Below are 25,800 nucleotides of genomic sequence, written 5' to 3'. Positions count from 1 at the left end.
GGGGTCAAACCGATGCGAGTCTTTCTGCCTTCAGAAATCCAAGCAATACAAGGTGTGCTCCTCTCTGCTCCAGCAGCTATCACACTCTTGCAGTTGAGCTTTCACGGCATTGCAGAAATAACACAACAAGCCCCAACACAAAAGCTGGAAGCAGAGCACGCGCCTTAAAAAGCAAATCCGACCTGGAGTGTGAATTGCAATCAAAGGAAGCTGAGACACGGCCCTTCAAACACTCTGGGTGTGCAGCCGGGACGAGACGCTGTTTGTGGTTCAGGAACATCCACGCTCGTCACGACCGGCTGGTTCCGTCACCCCCAAATCTCGGCAGCAGCGTTTGTTAACACCGGTCAGCCTTGGGTACTCAGAGCTGCCTTCAGCTCACGTGAAAGCGTCTCCCCGTAACGCCCAGCGTGAGCCCAAGGACGACGCCTCCCTAACGCAGAAACAGAGGAACCTCAAGCAGTGCCCCCTGCTCCACGGGCTGCATTAGATTCTGTGACGGAAAGGGGATTCCACAGTATGGACAAGCTCCAAAAGAGACTGGAGCTTCCTGGGTCTCAGAGTAATTCTAGAGCTCAAGTGGTGACAGACATCAGCTCCAGCTCAGATAATACATGCCAACACCCATCACTGACCCAAGAAGGCAGCTCCTCCCGTCCTGCCCTAGGCCTTCAAATCCAACACGCTTTGTGCCTCAAACAGGACGCAGCTTATTTATTTGTAACACCAGTCATCTATTTCTTCCTCGAGATGGACTAGAGATACATTACACAAGCAACCAAGGCCCTGCCTGGAGGCAGCGCAGCCCTTCGCCTTCTCTTTTCCACCCCAGTTTGCAGGAGAAGGGAAACAAAAGACACAAGAGACGGTGAGAAATTCAACCCCAAAATGGAGAGGGAACGTTTGAGAGCGGGAAAATTTATCCGTACAAGGGAGAGAGCTACGCGGAATGAACAACATTGAAAATGAATCCTCCTTGTCAGGGGAAAAGTGCACAGCAATTAAAGACCTGCCGAACAGACCCGTATCATTCTCAGAAATACACAAGCCCCAAGTCTCACCAGGCCAGCGAGGGTTCTTGCTCGAAATCCAAGCGCAGCTGCACTGAACTGAGTCGGCACTGACAGAGTCGCCTCCCTTGTCCCACACGAAGCTGCACAGGCCACGCGCTGCTCCAACAGGAACGTGCTGGGGACGCCCGGGTTTCCCATCGTGGCCTCTGCGGCGTCACCTGCACAAAGCACCAACACATCATCAGTTGTGGGCTCAGCTCCGGGGCTTCCCGGGACCGGGGGTCCCTCGGGACACTCGGCAGCACCAAGTGGCTCAAAACTCTAAGGAACTGGAAATTTCACTCAGCGGAAGGCCATGCTCATTGCTAGAAAATTCTGGGTAGCAATAAGCTACGCTGCTTGCTAAAGTCTTCCCACAATAATAAAGCTCCAAGTCAAAACACAGCCCTGGGCCTGGTCTCACTCTCCCAAGGAGCCTTAGCACCCAGAGCCTGGCTGTCCACAGAGCCTCGGGTGACACAGGTATCGCACAGAAACTTTTACAGGCGGCATGTGACGCTGGCTAATTTAAAACATCTCCCTAGAAAGACACACTCACCCGTCCTGCGGGTCATTCAGAACCTCATCATCCATCACAGCTCAGACGGCAACAAAACGAATCCTCCTGCCTTCCCCACACCAAGAGCAGCCAGTTTTCCCTGCAAGCAGAACAGCAGCTCGTGTGCTGGGCCTCCCAACCACGCTCGTTACCGCAGAAGCTTCAGCAGCGCTAACGAGGAGAGTCTGTACTTGTGCAAGAGATGAGCTCGGTCTCAGCAGAAGGGCCAGGACGGCTGCAGCACAGAGGGAGCGCGTTGAAGCTGCTTCTCCTGGAAGGTAGGGGCATAGGAAATGAAATAAATTCATAATATTTTAGGAACAACAAGAACACATTCAAATCACCAGTGAAACTCTGCAACAAAACACTAAAACCCCAGGTTCTACAGTGAGCTGGAAAAACCACCTCGAACGTGCCCCCGGACCTTCCCTTTTCCGTCTCGCACGCAGTTTCCTCAGTAACCGACAAGGGCACCTGAACACTCCAGGGATCTGGCTGTCTACTGCGTGTAAACACCAACACCACCTTTTCAGCTGGTGTGTATATCCCCATATAAAAGCAAATGAACTCAAATGGTGTCGCTTGCCGAGAGCTTTGTCACCTCAAACATTATCTGCACGGACCCGCTGCTGGACAACTGCAGAGCGGGCGACTCTCAGACACCCTGGGGCACAACCTCGGCTGCCTGGAACCTTCACGGGTCTCTCAGAAACCTGGGCGGGAGTTGAAACCATTTCGGTTTCAGAGCAAGACCGGCCCGAGCTCAAGTTTTCTTTTGCATTCTCACACCTGGAAGCTAAATCATGAAGGCTACACGGGTCCACACCAATGGAGCTCTCCTAACAGGCACTTCCAGTCATTCATGCCCAAGCCAACATTTCAGCGGAACCTGGCCACGCATTTGGAAACAATGTCCTTTTGGGGTCAAACCGATGCGAGTCTTTCTGCCTTCAGAAATCCAAGCAATACAAGGTGTGCTCCTCTCTGCTCCAGCAGCTATCACACTCTTGCAGTTGAGCTTTCACGGCATTGCAGAAATAACACAACAAGCCCCAACACAAAAGCTGGAAGCAGAGCACGCGCCTTAAAAAGCAAATCCGACCTGGAGTGTGAATTGCAATCAAAGGAAGCTGAGACACAGCCCTTCAAACACTCTGGGTGTGCAGCCGGGACGAGACGCTGTTTGTGGTTCAGGAACATCCACGCTCGTCACGACCGGCTGGTTCCGTCACCCCCAAATCTCGGCAGCAGCGTTTGTTAACACCGGTCAGCCTTGGGTACTCAGAGCTGCCTTCAGCTCACGTGAAAGCGTCTCCCCGTAACGCCCAGCGTGAGCCCAAGGACGACGCCTCCCTAACGCAGAAACAGAGGAACCTCAAGCAGTGCCCCCTGCTCCACGGGCTGCATTAGATTCTGTGACGGAAAGGGGATTCCACAGTATGGACAAGCTCCAAAAGAGACTGGAGCTTCCTGGGTCTCAGAGTAATTCTAGAGCTCAAGTGGTGACAGACATCAGCTCCAGCTCAGATAATACATGCCAACACCCATCACTGACCCAAGAAGGCAGCTCCTCCCGTCCTGCCCTAGGCCTTCAAATCCAACACGCTTTGTGCCTCAAACAGGACGCAGCTTATTTATTTGTAACACCAGTCATCTATTTCTTCCTCGAGATGGACTAGAGATACATTACACAAGCAACCAAGGCCCTGCCTGGAGGCAGCGCAGCCCTTCGCCTTCTCTTTTCCACCCCAGTTTGCAGGAGAAGGGAAACAAAAGACACAAGAGACGGTGAGAAATTCAACCCCAAAATGGAGAGGGAACGTTTGAGAGCGGGAAAATTTATCCGTACAAGGGAGAGAGCTACGCGGAATGAACAACATTGAAAATGAATCCTCCTTGTCAGGGGAAAAGTGCACAGCAATTAAAGACCTGCCGAACAGACCCGTATCATTCTCAGAAATACACAAGCCCCAAGTCTCACCAGGCCAGCGAGGGTTCTTGCTCGAAATCCAAGCGCAGCTGCACTGAACTGAGTCGGCACTGACAGAGTCGCCTCCCTTGTCCCACACGAAGCTGCACAGGCCACGCGCTGCTCCAACAGGAACGTGCTGGGGACGCCCGGGTTTCCCATCGTGGCCTCTGCGGCGTCACCTGCACAAAGCACCAACACATCATCAGTTGTGGGCTCAGCTCCGGGGCTTCCCGGGACCGGGGGTCCCTCGGGACACTCGGCAGCACCAAGTGGCTCAAAACTCTAAGGAACTGGAAATTTCACTCAGCGGAAGGCCATGCTCATTGCTAGAAAATTCTGGGTAGCAATAAGCTACGCTGCTTGCTAAAGTCTTCCCACAATAATAAAGCTCCAAGTCAAAACACAGCCCTGGGCCTGGTCTCACTCTCCCAAGGAGCCTTAGCACCCAGAGCCTGGCTGTCCACAGAGCCTCGGGTGACACAGGTATCGCACAGAAACTTTTACAGGCGGCATGTGACGCTGGCTAATTTAAAACATCTCCCTAGAAAGACACACTCACCCGTCCTGCGGGTCATTCAGAACCTCATCATCCATCACAGCTCAGACGGCAACAAAACGAATCCTCCTGCCTTCCCCACACCAAGAGCAGCCAGTTTTCCCTGCAAGCAGAACAGCAGCTCGTGTGCTGGGCCTCCCAACCACGCTCGTTACCGCAGAAGCTTCAGCAGCGCTAACGAGGAGAGTCTGTACTTGTGCAAGAGATGAGCTCGGTCTCAGCAGAAGGGCCAGGACGGCTGCAGCACAGAGGGAGCGCGTTGAAGCTGCTTCTCCTGGAAGGTAGGGGCATAGGAAATGAAATAAATTCATAATATTTTAGGAACAACAAGAACACATTCAAATCACCAGTGAAACTCTGCAACAAAACACTAAAACCCCAGGTTCTACAGTGAGCTGGAAAAACCACCTCGAACGTGCCCCCGGACCTTCCCTTTTCCGTCTCGCACACAGTTTCCTCAGTAACCGACAAGGGCACCTGAACACTCCAGGGATCTGGCTGTCTACTGCGTGTAAACACCAACACCACCTTTTCAGCTGGTGTGTATATCCCCATATAAAAGCAAATGAACTCAAATGGTGTCGCTTGCCGAGAGCTTTGTCACCTCAAACATTATCTGCACGGACCCGCTGCTGGACAACTGCAGAGCGGGCGACTCTCAGACACCCTGGGGCACAACCTCGGCTGCCTGGAACCTTCACGGGTCGCTCAGAAACCTGGGCAGGAGTTGAAACCATTTCGGTTTCAGAGCAAGACCGGCCCGAGCTCAAGTTTTCTTTTGCATTCTCACACCTGGAAGCTAAATCATGAAGGCTACACGGGTCCACACCAATGGAGCTCTCCTAACAGGCACTTCCAGTCATTCATGCCCAAGCCAACATTTCAGCGGAACCTGGCCACGCATTTGGAAACAATGTCCTTTTGGGGTCAAACCGATGCGAGTCTTTCTGCCTTCAGAAATCCAAGCAATACAAGGTGTGCTCCTCTCTGCTCCAGCAGCTATCACACTCTTGCAGTTGAGCTTTCACGGCATTGCAGAAATAACAGAACAAGCCCCAACACAAAAGCTGGAAGCAGAGCACGCGCCTTAAAAAGCAAATCCGACCTGGAGTGTGAATTGCAATCAAAGGAAGCTGAGACACGGCCCTTCAAACACTCTGGGTGTGCAGCCGGGACGAGACGCTGTTTGTGGTTCAGGAACATCCACGCTCGTCACGACCGGCTGGTTCCGTCACCCCCAAATCTCGGCAGCAGCGTTTGTTAACACCGGTCAGCCTTGGGTACTCAGAGCTGCCTTCAGCTCACGTGAAAGCGTCTCCCCGTAACGCCCAGCGTGAGCCCAAGGACGACGCCTCCCTAACGCAGAAACAGAGGAACCTCAAGCAGTGCCCCCTGCTCCACGGGCTGCATTAGATTCTGTGACGGAAAGGGGATTCCACAGTATGGACAAGCTCCAAAAGAGACTGGAGCTTCCTGGGTCTCAGAGTAATTCTAGAGCTCAAGCGGTGACAGACATCAGCTCCAGCTCAGATAATACATGCCAACACCCATCACTGACCCAAGAAGGCAGCTCCTCCCGTCCTGCCCTAGGCCTTCAAATCCAACACGCTTTGCGCCTCAAACAGGACGCAGCTTATTTATTTGTAACACCAGTCATCTATTTCTTCCTCGAGATGGACTAGAGATACATTACACAAGCAACCAAGGCCCTGCCTGGAGGCAGCGCAGCCCTTCGCCTTCTCTTTTCCAGCCCAGTTTGCAGGAGAAGGGAAACAAAAGACACAAGAGACGGTGAGAAATTCAACCCCAAAATGGAGAGGGAACGTTTGAGAGCGGGAAAATTTATCCATACAAGGGAGAGAGCTACGTGGAATGAACAACATTGAAAATGAATCCTCCTTGTCAGGGGAAAAGTGCACAGCAATTAAAGACCTGCCGAACAGACCCGTATCATTCTCAGAAATACACAAGCCCCAAGTCTCACCAGGCCAGCGAGGGTTCTTGCTCGAAATCCAAGCGCAGCTGCACTGAACTGAGTCGGCACTGACAGAGTCGCCTCCCTTGTCCCACACGAAGCTGCACAGGCCACGCGCTGCTCCAACAGGAACGTGCTAGGGACACCCGGGTTTCCCATCGTGGCCTCTGCGGCCTCACCTGCACAAAGCACCAACACACCGTCAGTTGTGGGCTCAGCTCCGGGGCTTCCCGGGACCGGGGTCACCACGGCCTGTTCGCACACGGACCTTTGTCCGCCCGCCCCGACCGCGGGCGTTTGTCCCGACTCCATCCCGGCCCTGCCGATCCCCCCGAGCCTGAGGCGAAACTCCCGCCGGCCGCTCAGCGCCCGGAGCCGCCGCTCAGCGCCCGGCCCTGCTGAGCAAGCCCCTCCCGGGCCCGTTGCAGCCCCGCGCCGTTCCGGTCCTCCCGCCCCCGCGCCGCAGCCGGAAACAGCGTCACCGGAAGGGGCGTGGCGAACGGAGCTGCCGGCAGGACCCTGCCAGAGCTGCCCAATCTTCGCCTGACCCGCCAAATTCTAATACGTAATATGATGAAGTTTAACTGTTATCCCCCCCCTCAACCCCCGCCCCTTAAAGTCTCCAGGTAGCCATGCTCTCATGATGGCTCAGTGCAATGGAAAATCGACATAACTGTAAGATCAGCCTCAGCTTTGAAAGAAACTTCTCCCTCCCCCTCGGGCTCTCTGCAGCAGCTGAACCCGCAGAACAAAGTGCGATCGTGACACATCCAGTGATCGTGACACCTTTTCCCCGTTCGTTCACCACCTCACCCGCTGGCTGCATTAGAACTAAGGGCCTGTAGATTCCAAACCAGGAGTTTTCTGGCCTTAGAGGAAAAGTCTTGGCTACTGAGAACAGTTTCAATTTTAAAGTCGGCTGTAAGAGAAGATTCAGCTTCCTGGAATCTCAAAAACAACAGCTGTTCTAACGAACGTGACAGTTCTCAGTATCTATTTTGAGAGGTTTTATCTAGTCATGATTGATGTCAGAGGTGGAAAGATAAAGATGACTGGTTGCGCTGGTCAGAATTACATCATTTGTGCTGAATATATGCTGAGAGAAGAGCTACGTGTGGAACAATTTATTGGTAATAACACTGCAGAAATGGTCTGGGGATTATGGGTGACTGTGGGCTAAACATGAGTAAATACGAGCGTGTTTTGCTCTTTTTGAAATTTAAAAAAAAAAGGTGAATCACTCCAGGTTGTGCCACAATTGTGTTAGTACAAGTTCTGCAAGATATTCAATCCGTGCTGGTCGGTGCTGGTGATATCACAGCTGAAGTGTCTGCCCAGCTGATGGCACCGAAGAGTCAGGCAGGAGGTTTAGAGCCCAGCAAGAAGTGACCAAGAGAGCAGCGTTACACATAAACCATCTGCTTACAGAACTCCAAAGCCAGCCTTGGGGGTTTGATCTGTGTTTGCTACAGGACTTTTTCCTAAGAGTTCAAAAGCTTCAAAATGATTAGTACAAGAATTTGAAGGAGTTACCACATCAGAGAAACAAAATCACACCACTGCATTTCTTTCTCTGCTGCAGCTTTAGTTGTTGGTCTAATGCAAAGAGGTCTTTGTGCAAGAATTTGCCTGACTTGAGAGCCCTTTCCTTAAATTCAAGGATTACTGCTCTCATCCTCAAAACTTTTTAAAATACGTGTCCATCATGGTTTCAAATAAGTAGCCTACCGTAAATGCTGCAACATGCGAGAAGAACATGGTCTTATTAGTTTCTGAATGTGCAGATTCAGCACACTGAGGAAATGGTACTTGGGCAGATCTACAGAATTCTGATCAGGCTTTCACAGGTCTATGTTGAATCAGACTTTTCAGTTTTTAATTCTAAAATCCACTTAGTCACAGGGATTAAGTTTTGAATTGTGAAGCTGTGCTTTACTTTCCATGAGATCTGTATTTAGTCTGCTGTTTATTCAAATTTCTTTAAGCACGGTAAGCAGTGTGATTGGCAATGCATTCTATGAGTGCTGATACTGTGAGTCTTGTTTCATGTACCTCAGGGAGGTTTTTTCCTTCCTTGAAAATCCCTGTTCATTAGAATTGAAGAATTTAAGTATGTCCAGACAGCACATGAGTTTTAGGGTTTTGGGCAGAGCTTTCTTTGTGATTTTACTGTTCACAGAATCACAGAATGTTAGGGATTGGAAGGGACCTCGAAAGATCATCTAGTCCAATCCCCCTGCCAGAGCAGGAACACCTAGGTGAGGTTACACAGGAAGATGTCCAGGCGGGTTTTGAATGTCTCCAGAGAAGGAGAATCCACAACCTCCCTGGGCAGCCTGTTCCAGTGTTCCGTCACCCTCACTGAGAAGAAGTTTCTTCTCAAATTTAAGTGGAACCTCTTGTGTTCCAGCTTGAACCCATTACCCCTTGTCTTACTGTTGGTTGTCACCAAGAAGAGCCTGGATCCATCCTCGTGACACCCACCCTTTATATATTTATAAACATTGATGAGGTCACCCCTCAGTCTCCTCTTCTCCAAGCTAAAGAGACCCAGCTCCCTCAGCCTTTCCTCATAAGGGAGATGCTCCACTCCCTTCAGCATCTTTGTGGCCCTGCACTGGACTCTCTCCAGCAGTTCCCTATCCTTCTTGAACTGAGGGGCCCAGAACTGGACACAATATTCCAGATGAGGTCTCGCCAGGGTAGAGTAGAGGGGAAGGAGAACCTCTCTCGACCTACTAACCACCCCCCTTCTAATACACCCCAGGATGCCATTGGTCTTCTTGGCCACAAGGGCACAGTGCTGGCTCATGGTCATCCTGCTGTCCACCAGGACCCCCAGGTCCCTTTCCCCTACACTGCTCTCTAATAGGTCATTCCCCAACCTGTACTGGAACCTGGGGTTGTTCCTGCCCAGATGCAAGACTCTACATTTTCCCTTGTTATATTTCATTAAATTTTTCCCCGCCCAACTCTCTAGCCTGTCCAGATCTCGCTGGATGGCAGCACAGCCTTCTGGCGTGTCAGCCACTCCTCCCAGCTTGGTGTCATCAGCAAACTTGCTGATAGTACACTCAATTCCCTCATCCAAGTCATTGATGAATATATTGAATAGTATTGGTCCCAGAACTGACCCTTGAGGGACTCCACTAGATACAGGCCTCCAACCAGACTCCGCCCCATTGACCACGACTCTCTGGCTTCTCTCCTTCAGCCAGTTTGCAGTCCACCTCACTACCCGATCATCCAGTCCACACTTCCTCAGTTTTGCCGTGAGGATGCTGTGGGAGATGGTGTCAAATGCTTTGCTGAAGTCAAGGTAGACCACATCCACTGCTCTGCCATCGTCAATCCACCTTGTTACGTCTTCATAAAAAGCTATGAGGTTGGTCAAACACGACTTCCCCTTGGTGAAGCCATGCTGACTGCCCCTGATGACCCTCTTATCCTTGATATGTCTTAAGATGGCACCAAGGATAAGGTGTTCCCTCACCTTCCCAGGGATGGAGGTGAGGCTGACCGGTCTAGAGTTGCCCCGGTCCTCCTTCTTGCCCTTTTTGAAGACCGGAGTGACATTTGCTTTCCTCCAGTCCTCAGGCACCTCTCCCGTTTCCCAAGACCTGGCAAAGATGATGGAGAGCGGTCCAGCAATGACTTCAGCCAGCTCCCTCAGCACCCACGGGTGCATCCCATCTGGATCCATGGATTTATGGATGTCCAGATTGCTTAATTGCTCCCTAACCCAGTTCTCATCAACCAAGGCAAACTCCTCCATTGCCCTGCCTTCCTCTGGGGCCTCAAGGGTACGGGGCTCCTCAGGACAGCCTCCGGCAGAGTAGACAGAGACAAAGAAGGCATTCAGTAATTCTGCCTTCTCTGTATCTTCTGTCACCAGGGCACCCACCCCATTCATCAGTGGGCCTACATTGCCTCTGGTGTTAGTTTTATCTGCCATGTGTTTGAAAAGGCTCTTCCTGTTGCCCTTGACCCCTCTCACCAGGTTTACTTCTCAGGAGGCCTTAGCTTTCCTAGTTGCCTCCCTACATCCTCTGACAACAGCCTTATATTCTTCCCAAGTGGCCAGCCCCTCCTTCCATGATCTGTAAACTCTTCTCTTCCACTTGAGCTTGCCCAGCAGTTCCCTGTTTAACCACGCAGGTCTCCTGGCTCCCTTCCTTGACTTTGTACGTGTTGAGATGCTCTGATCTTGAGCTTGGGCAAGGCCTCTGGTGTTAGTTTTATCTGCCATGTATTTGAAGAAGCTCTTCCTGTTGTCCTTGACATGATGCATCCCGTGGACAGGGAGGAGGCGAGCCCCATCGCTCTGCAGCTGGCGGAGAAGCTCCTGCCCGTCTTTGTCGATGTAAGGCTGCCGTGGGAGCCTGAGCCCCACAGATGAGCACTGGCAAAGACAGCTGCCCCTCAGCCCAGCCCTGTGGGCAGCCCTTGGGCAGGGCTCCCCTTGTGCTCCTCTTGTGTGGCCTTTCAGGGCTCTGGGGCCATTCAGTGGCAGCTACAGATCTGGCCTGTGGCTCCTGTGGTCAAGATCCGACCCCTGCCATCAGCCACACTGACATCCTTGCTCACCATGGGCAGGGAGCAGCTGCTGTAATTGAAGTTCCCCATGCTCCTCCCTACCGAGAGTCCAGCCAGGTGCAGGAGCTCTCCATCAGCCTCCTCATTGTAAAAGAGATGATCGAACGGTTGCAGCAGCTGTGTCATGCTGAGCATGTGCAAAGAATGCTCTTAATTGTGGAGAAGGCACTGCATTCAGTTATGAGATTCAGATTCACGTGCTGCAGGAATTCAGACCTTCTGATGCTGCTGCTGAACTTCTGCAGAATCCGCACAAATTCTTTCCTGATGAGCGATTTGGGGATGAAAGCCTGCTCCTGACAATGAGACAGTCTGCACGATGCCACGTTAACAGCACTCCCACTGCAGAAACCATGTTTACAGAACTGGACTCTTTTTGTGGCCTTCCATCCATCATTGCCCCTCCTCCACCTCCACACCACCCACCAGTAACGCGTATTCATGACGTGATGAAGACTGCGGTCAGCACAAATGAGAAGAAGATGAAGAAGAAAGTGCAGAGTGTCCTGCTCCCACTGTGAATGACCAAAACAAGAGCGTGGCCAAGGTGCCGTGACCAGTGTCATTGGGAAGGGCGTGCTGCCACCATGGTGGTGGCCTGGGCATAAGGGATGAGGGCTGCTGGACGTCAGAGTCTGGAAATCTGTCGCCTTGGGGTCCCACTGCTCCCCTCCTTCCCTGCACTGGTCCCACCACTGCCTTCCTCCTTCCCCCTGTGGCAGAGGTGGATGTGGAGCTGCCAGGCCACTCTCCCCATTCAGCCCTCCTCCAGTGCAGCCCAGAGGAAGGGTCCCAGCATGAGCTGGGTCGGAGAATTTGGCACAGCCGTTTCCCAGACCTCCCTGCCTCGGCCAGCAGGGCTCAGCAGCAGCCAGTGGCCACCCCACACACGAGTCAGTACAGGCTTCCCAGCTGTCCCTGCAGGTGTGGGAGGCCAGGGCTATGAGCCCCCATTGCTGTCCCCCAGGGCTGTGCCCCAGAGACCCCCAGGTGTTTGGGCCAGGGACTACTCCAGCTCCCTGAGGGCAGGATGGCCTCTGGAACTAAGCCCTGCTCACCCAGGTGCCCCTGCGTTGGGCCTGTTAACTCAGTCTGTGCAGGGGGGGTGCAGCACTTACAAGGGTTGCAGAGCCAGCTTGTTCCCCAGGGAACAGGGACAGGGAGAGCGGTGGGAAGGGAGATGCAGCTGGAAGGGGTCTGGCCCTGCATCTCAGGATCAAAACTCTGCCCACTGGGAGCCTGGGCATGAAGAGCTGGGGCAGCCCTGGCTGGAGAGCCAAGCTGGGCAATGCCCATGGGAGGTGCTGCTGGCTCTGTCCTGCCCCGGGGTCTCTGGGACTCCAGGCCTCGCTGCCTGCAGCCATGGGCCCACAGCATCTCTGCCCTTCAGGCTGCCCCCAGCCCTGGCGGCAGCTCAGCAGCTCTTCAGGATCTCTGTTCTGTTGGGCAGCAGCATGAGATACCTGAGGTGGTTGCTCCCCCATGTCCCTCCCCTGGGCACTGAACTCAGTTCAGACTCGATCCTCTGATGTATCTTTCCATAAGGGGCTCGGAATGGCTCAGAACTGGGCCAAGAGGAGGAGAGCACCAGGTGTCCTACCCTGGGCTGTGGTGCCATCTCCCAGCTTCTGGGGACACCCTGCTCGCCTGTGCAGATAGCCTTGGCTGGAGGAAGCTCAGCAACCTGGTCCAGACACATCAGAAACATCAGATTGGAGAGTGTTTGGTGAGGACAACCCCCCACCCCCAGGGCTGGGCTGGATGAGGGCTACCCCAGGTGCCCGTGGGAAGGGCTGTGCAGCTGAGCCCTGCTCTAGCCCAGGGCCCACAGCCTGGAGCTGCATCCTCCTTCCCTGCCTTCAACCACAGACCTCCCAAGGGCTCTTCTCCAGGCCCCTCTCCTCTCCCTGCCCCCAGGTGCTAAACAAGGCCCTGGCATTGATACCAAAAACACGGTAAAAAGATTCCTTAACACTGTTTTGAAAGTGTTAAAAGCAGGCACTTTTATTGCAGTGCACTGGACGCTCAGAGGATTGTTCCTCTAATCAAGCGTGTGCACGATTCACACTTCTTAGTATTTTTACATATACCTATTGCATATTCGTTTGTTTCTACTGCTTAGTTAATGCCTTAAACATAAATTATTTATGTAACCCCACCCTTCGCCCACAGTCCAGCTTTGGTATTCAAGAGTCTTCATTAGCGTTCTCTAGTGGCCCCTAGTGTCTTCGCAGCTGGTGCCCCCCCAGTGTTGGCTTCTTGATCTAATTTATTCAGCATGCATACTGTCATTTTGTGCCACTACTCAGCAAAAGTCATGTAGCTCTTTCTTCATTTAGTGGGGCATTTTGTTTTCTCAGTCTGCAAGACAATGACATTTCACTTTGCCTCGTGTCCAGTCTCCAGAGAGCTGTTGTTTCTCAATTAGGTTTCTGTTACATTATGCCTGATCTTGCTACATTAGGCCTGGTCTTGCTACGTTATGCCTAGGGGCTTCTAAGAGATTTTTGTTCCTCTTATCAGCACGTGTTCGCCCTGGCAGTGGGACAGAATGGTCTCAGTACTGCCAGCCCCCTGTGCCCTCTGTTCTCTCTGAACCTCAGCCCCACAGGGCTGCTGTCTGGGAGGCAAGGAGGGCACGGGGAGGAGGGACTGGTCCGGGATTGTCTGTGTCAGCCCCGCGCCCTTGTGCTCTCTCCAGCTCCAGCAGGACAGGAGCAGGCTGAAAGAACACCTGTGGCAGAGCCTGCCGTACCTGCAGGACACTCCCTGCGAGTGGAGGCCGTCAGGTTCATCGGTGAGCCACAGCCCCCGGGGACCCTCTGCTGGCAGCCTGGCCCCCGTCCCCACCACTGCACTGGCAGTAGCGGCGGCCCTGGGGCTGCCAGAGCCCCGGCTGCCTCCAGGAGGGCCCACCACGCAGGGGGCTCGCTGGGAGCCTTGCTCAGCCCCAGCGGCCTCAGGTCCCGTCCTTCCCTGGGCCAGCCCTGCCGAGCGGTGGAGGGTATGCAGCTGAGCTGGCAGGGCCGGGGCTGTGCTGTCGGGAGCGTGCTGGGGAGCAGAGGCCTGACAGGAGCTCTGTGCCCAGGGCTTGGCGCACGGTACCCAAGGAACCGAAGCAACAGGGAGCAGAAGCTGTGGGACATCAGCAGAGGTGAGTAGGGGCTGTACTGTGCTGTCCAGGGCTGTTGGGCAGAGGACAGGGCCTGGGCAGGAAAACACTTCAGGGGCAGAGGACACGTCAGGGGCACACGACGATTCCCTGAGCAAGAGCTTCCAGCTGGTTTGTTTGTCTCATCTGCTCCTCCTGGCCAGGTAACGAGACAGTGGGGGCTTGGCGTGATCTGGAGAGTACTCCTGGGGGTCTCTGCAGGCAGTGGGGGTTCATCTCTGCTCTGCATCCCTCTCTTGCAGCCCTCCTGCCCTTGAGAAAAGACCCTGATCTCTGCGTCAAGTCCTCGGCTACTCAGACCCTCTACAACCTGGAGGATAGAGTTGCAAAGAACAAAATGGAGCCTGCGGTCGCTCTGCTGCTGGCCCCGTGCATGTTGAAGAGATTAAATTCTCTCTCAAAAATGGCCATATTTGAATATATATTTTTTTAAATAAAGCTGGAAGAAAAAGCCCCGTCCCATGGTGTCCTTCCCATGAGGACCACCCTGATTGTGCCGAGCAGTGTCACTCCTGGCCTCTGCTGCTGCTTGCAGGGCAGCACACCTGGGCCCAGGGTGTCCTTGCAACAAAGCCCCAGTGACCTGCTGGACCACAGAACCTGAGGGGAGGAGGAGAGAAGCTCTAGGCCAGCCTGCCCCTCCTGAGACATCTCAGGGCATGAAAAGGCACCCATGCTCTGCCAAGGTGGCAAGTCATCCTTTGTCCCAGCATCAAACTCCTCTCCCTTGCTGGGGGGCTGTGCTGGTTTTGGCTGGGACAGAGTTAAATTTCTTCACAGTGGTTGGTATGGGGCTGTGTTTTGGATTTGTGCTGAAAATGGTGCTGATAACACAGGAGTGTTTTCAGTACTGCTGAGCAGAGCTTACACAGGTCAAAGGCTTTTCTGCTCCTCACACCACCCCACCTGCCAGTGAGCTGGGGGTGCACAAGAGGCTGGGAGGGGACACAGCCAGGACAGCCGACCCCAGCTGACCAAAGGGATGTTCCGCATATTATGTCGTGTCCAGCCATAAAACCGGGGGGATGCTGGCAGGGGGGAAGCTGCTCAGGGACCAGCTGGGCATCCGTTGGTTTTTCTTTCTCTTTGGTGTTTTCCTTTCCATTATAATTCATATAATTTTTATTATTGTATTTTAAAAATTTATTTATTTGTTTATTTATTTATTTATTTTAAAATTCCAATTATTACACTGTTTTTAACTCATCCCACGAGTGTTCTCACTTTTACCCTGCCAATTCTCTCCCCATCCCGCTGCGGGGAGGGAGCGAGCGGCTGCATGGGGCTCAGTTACCGGCTGGGGTTCAACACGACGGTCCTTTCTCCAGCCCTTGTTCCACCCCATGGACGTCAGGCTCAGGTCCCACTCGATCCAGTACGTCCTCACCAACCACTGCTCCCCTGCCCACCCTTTGATGTCACACACAGACAGTTCCCTCAGTCCATGGGCCGCCCCTGTAAAACGTCCATGAAATGTCACAACTCCCCGTTGAGCTCATGGAGTCCGTGGCTTTGGGCTCCGTCTGTTCCGCGGCCACTCCGGACAGCAGAGGTGTCTGTTCCGTGGGGTCACGGGCACCAAACCCAGCTCGGGTGGGAACCAAGAGGGTCCCCCCGTGTTCAGGGCCCAAAGCGCCGTCTGTAGCATCTGCCCGTCCTTTTGAGTGCCCAGAGCCTCCTTCTCGGGGCCCAGCCTTCATGTTTACGGTCCAAACGTGTCTTTTATCACCCACGGCCTTTGTTTAGGGCACACATTTTCATTTTCAGGTGAAGTTCCTTGCCTGGTAACAACCACCACAAGTCCATGGGGAGTCTGTGGACCCAGGACAGCCAATCACCTTTGAGGAGGCGGGGCAAGTCATGTGATTGATATGTAACCAGCCAATCCAGCTTTGAGGCCTGCAGGAAAGGTTGCGAAAGTTGAACAATCCGGGCAGCGCTCGGGGGCGGGCCGTGCTGGCTGCACCAATCACGCCTGGTGAAAGTGCACATGGATGATTGATAAGCGGTCTGACCCATCACTGATGGGAGGAGAAAGGGAGAAGTCCCAGACAGCCAATCAAAGAAAACATCACCCCAGGGGAGGGTGGGTACCGTGGGGGAGCGACCCGTCAGACAGCCAATCAGAGAGACCATCACCTCAGGGGAGGGTGGGCCCCAAACCAGGGCAGCGTCACAGTCCAGGCAGCCAATCAAATGCAGGATCAGCTCAGGGGACGAGACTGACAGCTCTCCCGACCAATGGTGGCGAAGACCAAGCTGAGCAGGCCAGGCGGAGCTCTGACATGGCGCCCCTGGAGCTGCCCAAAGGCTGAGCAGCCCCCGGCGCAGCCCTGGGGCGCTTTTTCTTCTGCACTGGGGCCCTGGGGATGTTGTTGCTGCATCTGGCTCGAGTGTGCGTGGGCCGCTCTGGCCTTGTTCTCCTGGGGTGGGGGAAAGGGGCAGGTGGGCACTTGCTGGCTTTGGAGAGGAGCCGCAGGGGCTGGAGCTGGAGAGAGCGGGAGAAGGTGAAGCAGCTGCAGGATGAAGTGCAGGGGATCCCCACAGTTGCTGCTCCAGCTGCACAAGAGGCAGCTGCCCCTGTGGGTGAGGAAGGGTCCCTGCGAGCAGCCTCAGCAGAGCAGATCACGAACGTGCCCCGTGGGTCTGTGTGAGTGAGGAGAATTACAGTACGGCCGTGCAGCGTGTGTGTGTGTGCGTGGTGTGCGACTGGGAAGCCTCGTGCAGTGAGAGCTGTGAGACACCCACGTGTTCCCTGCGGTGGAGGACGGGCAAGAGACTGGAGCTACAGCAGAGGAAGGGAGGAAAGGGCAGACAGACACAGACAGAAGGACCTGAACTCTAAAGTGTGCCTGGCCGTGCAGAGAGCAGGAGCTCTGATGAGTCCTGGCCCCTTGGGGTCATGTCGCCCTGTTCTGTGTCCCAGTCCCCCCCTGCCCCCTCCCCTTTCCTTCTGTGTTTCCTTTTATTTCACTTCCCTGTACCTCTGTTCTCCTCTCTTGTTGTGCTCTGTGCCCTGTCCCCCCTTTGTCTTTTCTCCAAGTCTCTTTCTCAGTCATCCAACCTTTCCTCTACTCATTGCCTCTCTTTCCTGCTCCCTGTGCCTCTTTTTTGTTGTTGATTTTTTTTTTTTTATGTTTTTTTCTCTCTCTCTACCCTGCAGACCATCATGGTTTTCCCCTTCTCCATCTCTTTGTCTTCATCCACATCCCTCTCTTTTTTTTCCCCCCTAATCTCTCTGACCTGTTCCCTGTCTTTTGTCTCTTTCTGCCTGTATGTCCTGCTCTCTGCCCTTGTCTTCCCCTCTCCCTCATTCCTTCTCCTTTCTTTCTCTCTCTCTGTTGTTCTGTTCACTGTTGCTGTGTTTTTCATTCTCTATCCCACTGTCCCTGTCCTTCGTGTTCATCTCTCCTCCCTCTGTCTCTCTCTGCTGCTCCCTCACCATTTCCCCACCCTTCTCTATGTCTCTGCAGAGCTCCTAATCTCTCTCTCTGTCTCCATCCCTTTGTGCTGCTCACTGTCCCTGGTTTTATCTTTGTCATTATTCTTGTCTGTCACTCTGTCCTGCTCCCTGCGCCCATCCCTGCCCCTCTTCTTTTTACTCCCTCTCCATCTTGCTGCCCACTCCAGGCTTTTCTTTCCCAATCTCTATCCTGCCCCCAGCCCTTATTTTTCTTTCTCTCTTCTGTTCCCTCTCCCTCTTTCTGCCTCTCTTCCTGTTTTCCTTGCTGCTGCTTCTTCCATTTCTGTCCACATCCCTGTCCCTTTTCCCCTCTTGCTATTCTTCTGTCCTTTTTTTCCTTTCTGTCTTTCTGTCCTGTTCCCAGTCCTGTCCTTTTTAACTAGATCTCCTTGTCCAGCTGGCTGCCCCTTCTTTCCTCTCTCTTGCTCTATTTTTCCTCTCTCCATCTCTTTGTTCTGCTGCCCACCACAGTTGTTTTATTCCTTCAGTGCTGTCCTGCCGCCTGTTTCTTTGCCCTTTCTCTGTCACTCTGTCTCATTCCTTGTATATTTGTTTAAATTTTTTCATCTCAGTCCCAAAACATTACTACTTTTTTTCTTCTTCTTCCACCCCTTTGTCCTGCTCCCTGCCCCTGTCTTTGTCTCTCCTTCTCTTTGTTCTGCTGCCCATCTCATTTTCCCTTCTTGGTCCAGCTTTCTGTCCTGCTCCCTGCCCCTCTCATTCCCTCTGTTTCTCTGCCCTTCTCCCTGTCTGTCCCTCACTCTGTTACTCTGTCCTGCTCCCTCTGTAGTTTTTCCACTCTCTCTGTCCCTCTCCCGCATTCCCTGTTGTCATTTCTCGCTGCATCTCTGTCCTGCATTCCAAAGCTGTTTTTTAGTCTTTGTCCTGCTGCCCAGCCCAGGCTTTTTTACCTCCATCTGTGTCCTGGTGCCTCTCATTTTTGTCTTTCCCTTTGTGCTGACTCCCTGACTCTTTTCTCTCAGTGTCACCTTGTCCTTTTCCCTGTCTTTGTGTTTCTCTGATGATCCTTGTCCTGCTCAATTTCCTTCTTTTTCTCTCCCTGTTCCTCCTCCCTGTTCCTCCTCCCTGTTCCTCCTCCCTGTTCCTCCTCCCTGTTCCTCCTCCCTGTTCCTCCTCCCTGTTCCCTGCCCCTTTTATCCTCTCACTGTCCCTCTGTCCTGCTTCTTTCCCCATTTTTTCTGTTATTATTCTTGTCCCACTGCCCATCCCATTGTTTCTGGCAACAAAGCCCTGTCCAGCTGGCTCTCTCTTTTGTTTGTCCTCTCTTCCTCTTTCCTGCTCCTCAACCTTCCTTTCCTCTTCCTCCAGCTCATGGCCGCTTTTTTTTTTTTTTTTTCCATGTCCAGTCTCTTCATCCTGATCTGACCTTCACTTTATTTCTCAGTCCCTTTGTTCTGTTCCCTGTCCTTTTTCTCTCTCCATCTGTACATAGAATCATAGAATCATTTAGGTTGAAAAAGATTTTTCAGATCGAGTCCAACCGTTACCTGCCAAGTCCACCACTAAATCCCATCTCTAAGCACCATCTACACACATCTTGCAGTGCACGACTGCTTGGATGTGATGGAAACACCAGTGTCAGACCCAAGGGATCTGTTTGTGTCAGAGGTTTATACCTTCCCTATCCTTGAGCTCCTCACCTTTTTAACAGCAATATTATTCGGGTGCCATTTGTTCTCCCTCTGCAGCAGGAACAGTTTGGCTGGATCTGTGTGCACTCACACGAACCACCCACAGCTCCACCATTGTAGTCACTCTTGAAATGAGCAGCAACAGAGCAGTAAAAACTGTCTCCTGCTTAACACAGTGCATGTGAGAAAGTGCTTTAAAAGCAAGTGTTGCCTAGCAGGCTTTAATTAGGCCGTTAATTAGTATGTTTTACTGATATAAATCACTGAACCAAGAAAATGAGCGGTGCCATCAACACCTACAGCATAAGAACAACACTTCTGGTTTGAGATCAGAGAATTGACATCCAGCCATCCAGACAAGATCTTCCCTTCACATCTTATCTGGTCACCTCCACTTGCTCTGAGTGGTTCTTGCACAAGCGAAGGGGCACAAGCTGGTGCTGATCAGCACCGTGCATCAATCCTCCAAAGCAGAGTATTTCCCACCAAAGAAACACTTGTCAGCTAACAAAACATATTACGCTACATTGTCATCCACAGGAACTCTTCCTGTTTAATCACTGACAGCAAAGAGCACGAGGGCTTCTAGGAACAACCAATCTCCCACACAACACAGCACCAACACAGCTATGGGAACTACCCCTGTGAAAGGCTGTGAAAACAAACCTTTATGAAGGCATCTTCTTCTGGTCTACTACCTCAAAAATTAGGATGTCTTATGAATTTTTAAATACTTGTTAGAACAGTAGGACCAGAATCATTCTTGTTCTCCTTTTATTTCTACATGGGATATAAGGCAAACGTATCTCCCAGCACAGAAAGATTTTTAAATGCTCTTCAACAAATCCTGCATATGAAGAAAATGAAGCACTTTAAGTGGCTTAAGCTTTAGGGGCATCTCAAAATGCCAAGACACGCAGAAGAATCTCTCCAGTCTCTGGGACAACCGAGAGCAGCAGCAGAGCGCTGTGGGCAGTGCCTGTGACGGGTTTCCTCATGGGTCGTGTTCAGAGACAGCAACGTTGCGTTGTAGTGCTGGAGCTCTTGGGAAGCAGTTCTGCTGTGGCAGGAGGCTTGTGACATCCTGCTACGGCAAGATCTGTACCTCTGGTGTACCCTGAGCTGCAGATCTGTTGGCTCCAGAGCTGGAGAAAGACTTGCTGTAGTTCCCCTTCCCTGTCCCTTTCTTTCTTTACCCCCTTCTTTCCTCTTCTTGTCTCCAACCCCCATCCCTCTCTCCTGCTCGTCAGCCCTGCTGTTTCTTCCTCCATGTCTTGTCACGGCTCCTCATCCATATTTGTCTTGATCTCTCCATCTCTCCAGCCTTTTCCCTGTGTGTTTCTTTCTCTCTGGGCTCCTCTGTCTTGTCCTTGTCTGATTTGTCTCTTTCTAGTCCTCTATCCTCCCCAGCAGCTTAAACTGAATGACCAGGTGTCCCTGTGCTCTGGAATTTCCTGAGCACTGCCCTGGGGAAGATCTGTGTCTGTAGGGCTGGGCATCATTTAGGAGCTGGTCTCCTTCTGCAGACGGCAGAGCCGGGTGTAGTTCTGGCAGAGGTTCTCAGCTGCTGCTCTGTGCAGCTTGTTGGAAGAGATGTCTGTGGGCCTTCTTTTGAAGGAAGGTTTCTTGTTCTGCGCTCACTGCTCCTCGGGACCCTGCACAGGAGCCATGTTGGGGTCTGCAGGGACAGGTGGGACCTGCTGTGATTCCTCGTGAATGTGAACTGAACTTGTCCTAATGTACTCAAATGAAACCAGACTGACTGTAGATGGTTTTCTTCCCAGCTTCAGTTCCAACCTATGTGTTTGGTGCTAAGGAAAAATAGACCTTGTGCTTTTTTCCAGATGTCAGTGACTGAATTAGCTGAGAACATCAGGGGGGAAAATGGTCTGTGATCAGGGATGTGGACTTGCAGGGAGGTGCTCTCGTGAATGTTTTCTGGTCTTGCCACTTCAAAGCCCTTCCTTTTCCTGGAAATTTTAAGATGGCATTTCTTATTCTGAGGTTCTGACTGGAGTTGGACTTAGTGTTGAGTGGCTCATATAATGGGCTTCACAAAATAAGAACCTCACTTTTTTGCTGTTGTTAGAAAACACTGTCTGAACTTTAGTAAGCAAGAGGAAGAGTGGTTGACAGGCTGTGCTTTTTGAGAGTAATGTGTTCCTGTAGCGTGCCCATCTGTTTATGGTGAAGGATTTCTTCCCTTGTGGAGAGGAGTGCAGACCCTGCTACTTGTCAGGTTGGACTTTGCCTCCAAACGTGTCGCAGCCTTTTCTATTGTGACATCAGCCACTGCTGTTGATGTCACAAAGCAGCATCGGCGCTGAGGTAGGCACAGCAGGGTATAAGACCAGGAATCTTCCTGTGCCTTTGTCACTCTCCATCTTGAGGGAACAGAGATCGCAGAGTTTTTGGCTCCCTCCCGAGCAAGCAAGATGCTTGTTACCTGCACCTCAGCAGGTACCAAGAGACAGCCAGAGAAGGTTCAAGGACTGAGTGGGTATGTTTGGAATATTTTCCTCTCCTTTCCTCAGGTGTTTTTTTTCCACCTCATCAGCTGGGGTGGGTGGCAGGTGGACAGGAGAAGAACACAAGGGCAGCCTGAGAGCTCTGTCTAGAGCTGGTGGAAGGCAGCAGCAGTCTTTCAGTCTCTTCATGAACGCAAGGATTAGGCCCAGAAAGCCTTTTATCTCCTCAGAAAGAGGGACAGGTCCATTTTGGATTGCACGGAGAGAGTCCTAAGTGGTGGCCTGCAGTAGTAATTGTGAGAGCTCAGCTCAGCCCTGTATTGTGCTCTGCAGGGTGGGTTATGTTCCTGAGCCTGCTTGGTTTTCCTTTCCACTCGAACCAGAAAGACACCAGCGTTTCCTCTCTTGGCTGTGGATTTGACTTCGTGTTCCTGACAAAGGAGGTTTCCTTCAGAAACCTGGTCAGCTCCTCACCAGAGCTCTGCCTTAGGAAAGGGGCTCAAGATCCTCTGCAGGGTGCACGAGTTCTCTAGGAGAACAAAAGGGGATTGTTTATTCCTGATGAAGTGTAAGCTGTGAGCCTTTTGAGAGCCTCATGGAACAGGCAGGAGGAATTTCCAATTTGCAGAGCGGTGTGTGCTGTGTCTTGGCAGATCAGGCTGCCCTCCCACCATCTTTACCCAGTCTGCATTTGGCTGCAGTTATGCCAAGAGAAGGGCTGGTGATAACCCGGCTGCTAAAGAAATGCTGTGAGAGGGGAGACACACGCCCCACCTGGCAGCTGTTGAACTGTAGGGGCACAGGCTGAACTTTCTCTTGAGAGGGTGGAGAACAGGATCAGCACAAGTGTCGACTGGATGGCGGGCAGGAGAAACAGGAGTTTGTTCTGTCCCTTCCATTTCCAAAGAATCCCTCTCCAGCCCCACAGATGTGAAGTGTGACCACAGCTCTTGTTACAACTCCTGCTCTTAGTCTGGAGTCAATCTTGAGCCCTTTGTCCCTAATGAAACAGAGCCAATCACTGCCATGACGAATCCCCCACTGGTGCAGCTGACTCGAGCTTGTGCAGGACCAAGCCGATGTACACACCAGGAACACCAGGCTCAAGGGCTGCAGTCCCTGCTGCTGCTCTCCAGTCTGCTGCTGATCTGCACGGGTACCACCAGCTTCACCATCCTTTTCCTCCTTGCTGCTCTGCAGGAAGATGAAGGCTCTGAAGGCAACGACCCTGGTGCTGCTTCTTGGTCTATTCTCTTTCGGTGAGTCTCTGCGGTGCTCCGACCTGAGGATGGTGCTTTAGGATGGAGCTTGGGGCTCCATCCTACCCTGGTCTGCTTCCCCCGCTGTGACCAGAGGAGCTCAGCTGAGAGCAGAAAGTCCCCGACAGAGCTGTGCCGGTCCCTGCTCCAGCGGGACGGGTGTAGGGGTGAGGAAGGGGTGACTTGCCTTCCCCAGGAGGGCTAAGCCAGTTCTCTTCAGCCAAGGGAGAGGCTGTGGCTGAGCTCTCCTGCCCCAGGGGGTTGAGAATCTTCTGCAGGACAAGGAGCACAGTCCAGGGGAAGGAATGTACAGCTGTTGCGGAGCCTGCACGCCATCATGACTACTGTCAAAGACAAGAAGAGAAGAGACAACTATGGCACTTGGGAGAGACACAGAAAGGGGAGCTGGCAGCCTGAGGCATAACCCAGCCTTAGACCAAGTTCTAAGGGTAAGGAGAGCTTTGGTGTGTGTCTGACAGGTGTTCACTACGTGGGACAACTTGGCGCAGAAAGCCTCTGGAGGACCGCAGCAGAGTTAGAAGATGACCTGAGCATAACCCTGCCCCTGCCAGTCCAGCTGCTTAAGCTCCAGGAAGAGCTTTATCATCTGCACTGGAGCATAAAGGATGTTGCCGAGCGGGCTCTTCAGGAAGGCTTGAAGCAGGCAAAGCTCCCAGGCTTTACCGGATGGGTAAGGGCACAAGGCTGAAGGATCTACTTAGAGGTTCTTTCCTCCCTCCAGCCCATGTCCTACTCTATTTCCTGTCACAGCCAAAAGGCTGGTGCTGCTGGAAAAAAAGTGCTGTCATAGCCACACTTCCTTTTCCTGTTGCTCCACCCTTGTTCATGGTGGAAGAGAGAGCGGTGATGGGAATGACAGCTGTCTGAGTCGTACCTTCCTCTCTGTCCAGATGTCGGGTCTTCAGGGAAGGACTGGAAAGAAAGAATGGTCTCAGCAGTCCAGAGTTAAGCCAGTCCTATCTCATGCCCAGAAGGCTTGTCTGTCCGTGCTGCCTGGCCTGGGGTATCTACACAGGAAAAGCTTCTTCCCGAATCTTTCAGCATTCAGAGCACTGGAGTGAGCATGGACCTGCTCTGCTCCTGTGTCGTTGTGATTCCAGTCAATCACAGCAGAGCAAACTTGGGAGGCTTCCAGGCAATTTGGGATTTCCTTACATCTGAAACCGGCCTTGTCCCAGTTTTCCTTGGCTGGCCTTGCAGGGGAGCTGCTTGCCCTGTTCCTTTTCTTTCTAACAGGCGCTCTCCTTTGTGTTCCTTCCCAGGCTGTTCAAGAGATAATCAATCAAGCCTTGCAGAAGCTGGAAGAAATCCAGGTCCCAATGCCTGATTACGCCCTCAAATCAGCAGGTGCTGTGACATTGTACAGGCGAAACAGTTCCAAAGCGCTTCCTGTCCAGATCGACAAGATTGGCCTTTGCATGTGTCCAGGGGCAGGAGAGAAGGGGCGAGAAGTCAAAGGTCCCCTTGTGCCCTAAAAGTGCACCCACTGACAAAGCCTGTAATGGGCCAGACTCCATAGGAAGAACAGAAAGCCTGGTTCACATTCTTGCCTTTTTCCACTGCCCTGAGCAACAGTTTGATGACTCCCTGCTGTGTGTTCCAGAGGCTTCGTGCCAGTAAGAAAGGGGAGAAGCCACTGTAGGACATGGGTGACTACTGAGAAGACTTTTTCAAGTCAACAGTGCAATGTTCCTCCTGACACCGCCTGATGACCGTGCTCATGTTTTAATTTCCAGGGGCTACTGTCATTCATTCAAGGACTTCTCCATCCTTGCGGAATGCAAAAACAAAAGTCTTCTTGTATTTCCTGCCGGTGATGGATTACATGAGGTCCCCTGAGCTTATTCTTGAGGTAGGAACACCAAGAAACAGAAAAACAAAGGTTGTGCGAAACAAACTACACACATTGCTCAGAGTTGCCTTTACCCCTGTCTTTGCTCCTCGAAACTTCTTTTCCTGCCTCCTTTGTGCATGGGCCTGCTCTCCTTCTGTGTCTCCCTGCCGAGTATTTCCTCTCCCAGAGTGCCCCAGGTTCTCCATGTGATCTTCTACCAGGCCAGGCTGCTCCTGCAGTCTGTGTCTGCCCAGTTGCTGTGCCAACTGTCAGCATGGCATGGAAGGAGAAAGGAAGAGGTGTCTGTAGAGGTCTGGGATGTGCTCTTAGTGAGCACCAGCGGGTGCTGAGAGCCTGCACTGCTCTCAAGCCGTCCTGGCACTGCTCCTGAGCTGCCTGCACAGTCTGAAGAGCTGGCTGGTGTCAGCGGAAGGAGGTGGGAGTGGATGAGAGGGAGCGAGTGCTTCCCCTGACAGGAAAGGTTCATCCAGGGGGGCCTGTGGCTGCCACCTGCTTTGGGCAGGGGCCTTTCAGCCACATCGGCCCTTGCTTTTTCTTGGTGAGGGCTCTGGACTGGGAGAGGCTGCTGAGCTTCTACAAGTAGCGCATCCAGCTCCCAGCCGTCGAAGGGCTTCTCCGCTGAAGGGTCTTGTGAAACGTGAATTCTCACAACTGCTTCTCTGTTCAGTACTCACAGGGTCTGACTGAAGGCATTGGCTGCTGTTCAGAGCAGAACTGATCGGCCAAATGAGTTCTTAATCCTCTGATGCTCATGGCAGGAATGAGAGCCAGGGCAACCTTCTCCATGTGAATGTAGTTTCTTCTCCTTTCAGCCAGAAAATCATCCTGGAAATTGCTGGCCCTTCCCAGGAAATCAGGGACACGTCTTCATCAAGCTGTCTGGGCCAGTCATTCCCAGAGCAGTCACCATGGACCATGTCTCAGGGCCAGCGTTCCATGGAGAAAGTATCTCCAGAGCTCCAAAAGACTTTGCTGTCTACGTAAGTGATTTCTCTAGAGTAAGGGGTAGGGGGCTGCACAGCATTTCTAAGCAGTGGGTGAAGATGGGTCAAAGAGTCTGGTGGCCTGGAGCTTCCTCCTGGCTCTCAGAAGAAACAGGCTCCTTGGAGTTGCTCCCTTCCCATTTTATTCCTCTACTAGTCAATGTAGTACTTGGAAGCTTCTGCAGTAAGATGCTATTCCAGGAGCCCCAGGGGAAAG

General features: G+C 52.5%; 3 non-coding genes across 3 annotated transcripts; all 3 read right to left on the bottom strand.

Moving 5' to 3' along the window:
* Positions 1 to 551: 551 nt before the first annotated feature.
* Positions 552 to 636, bottom strand: LOC135997290 (small nucleolar RNA SNORD45). The gene has a single exon (XR_010607403.1). It is a non-coding gene; the product is annotated as a small nucleolar RNA SNORD45 (small nucleolar RNA).
* Positions 637 to 3,082: 2,446 nt separating this feature from the next.
* Positions 3,083 to 3,167, bottom strand: LOC135997278 (small nucleolar RNA SNORD45). The gene has a single exon (XR_010607392.1). It is a non-coding gene; the product is annotated as a small nucleolar RNA SNORD45 (small nucleolar RNA).
* A 2,446-nt stretch (positions 3,168 to 5,613) lies between these two features.
* Positions 5,614 to 5,698, bottom strand: LOC135997269 (small nucleolar RNA SNORD45). The gene has a single exon (XR_010607383.1). It is a non-coding gene; the product is annotated as a small nucleolar RNA SNORD45 (small nucleolar RNA).
* Positions 5,699 to 25,800: the final 20,102 nt, after the last annotated feature.

This window comes from Caloenas nicobarica, chromosome 21 (genome assembly GCF_036013445.1).
Source record: "Caloenas nicobarica isolate bCalNic1 chromosome 21, bCalNic1.hap1, whole genome shotgun sequence".
Taxonomy (NCBI): domain Eukaryota; kingdom Metazoa; phylum Chordata; class Aves; order Columbiformes; family Columbidae; genus Caloenas; species Caloenas nicobarica.
Note: the sequence above shows the minus strand (reverse complement) of the source record. Positions and strands in the feature narration are given on the sequence as shown.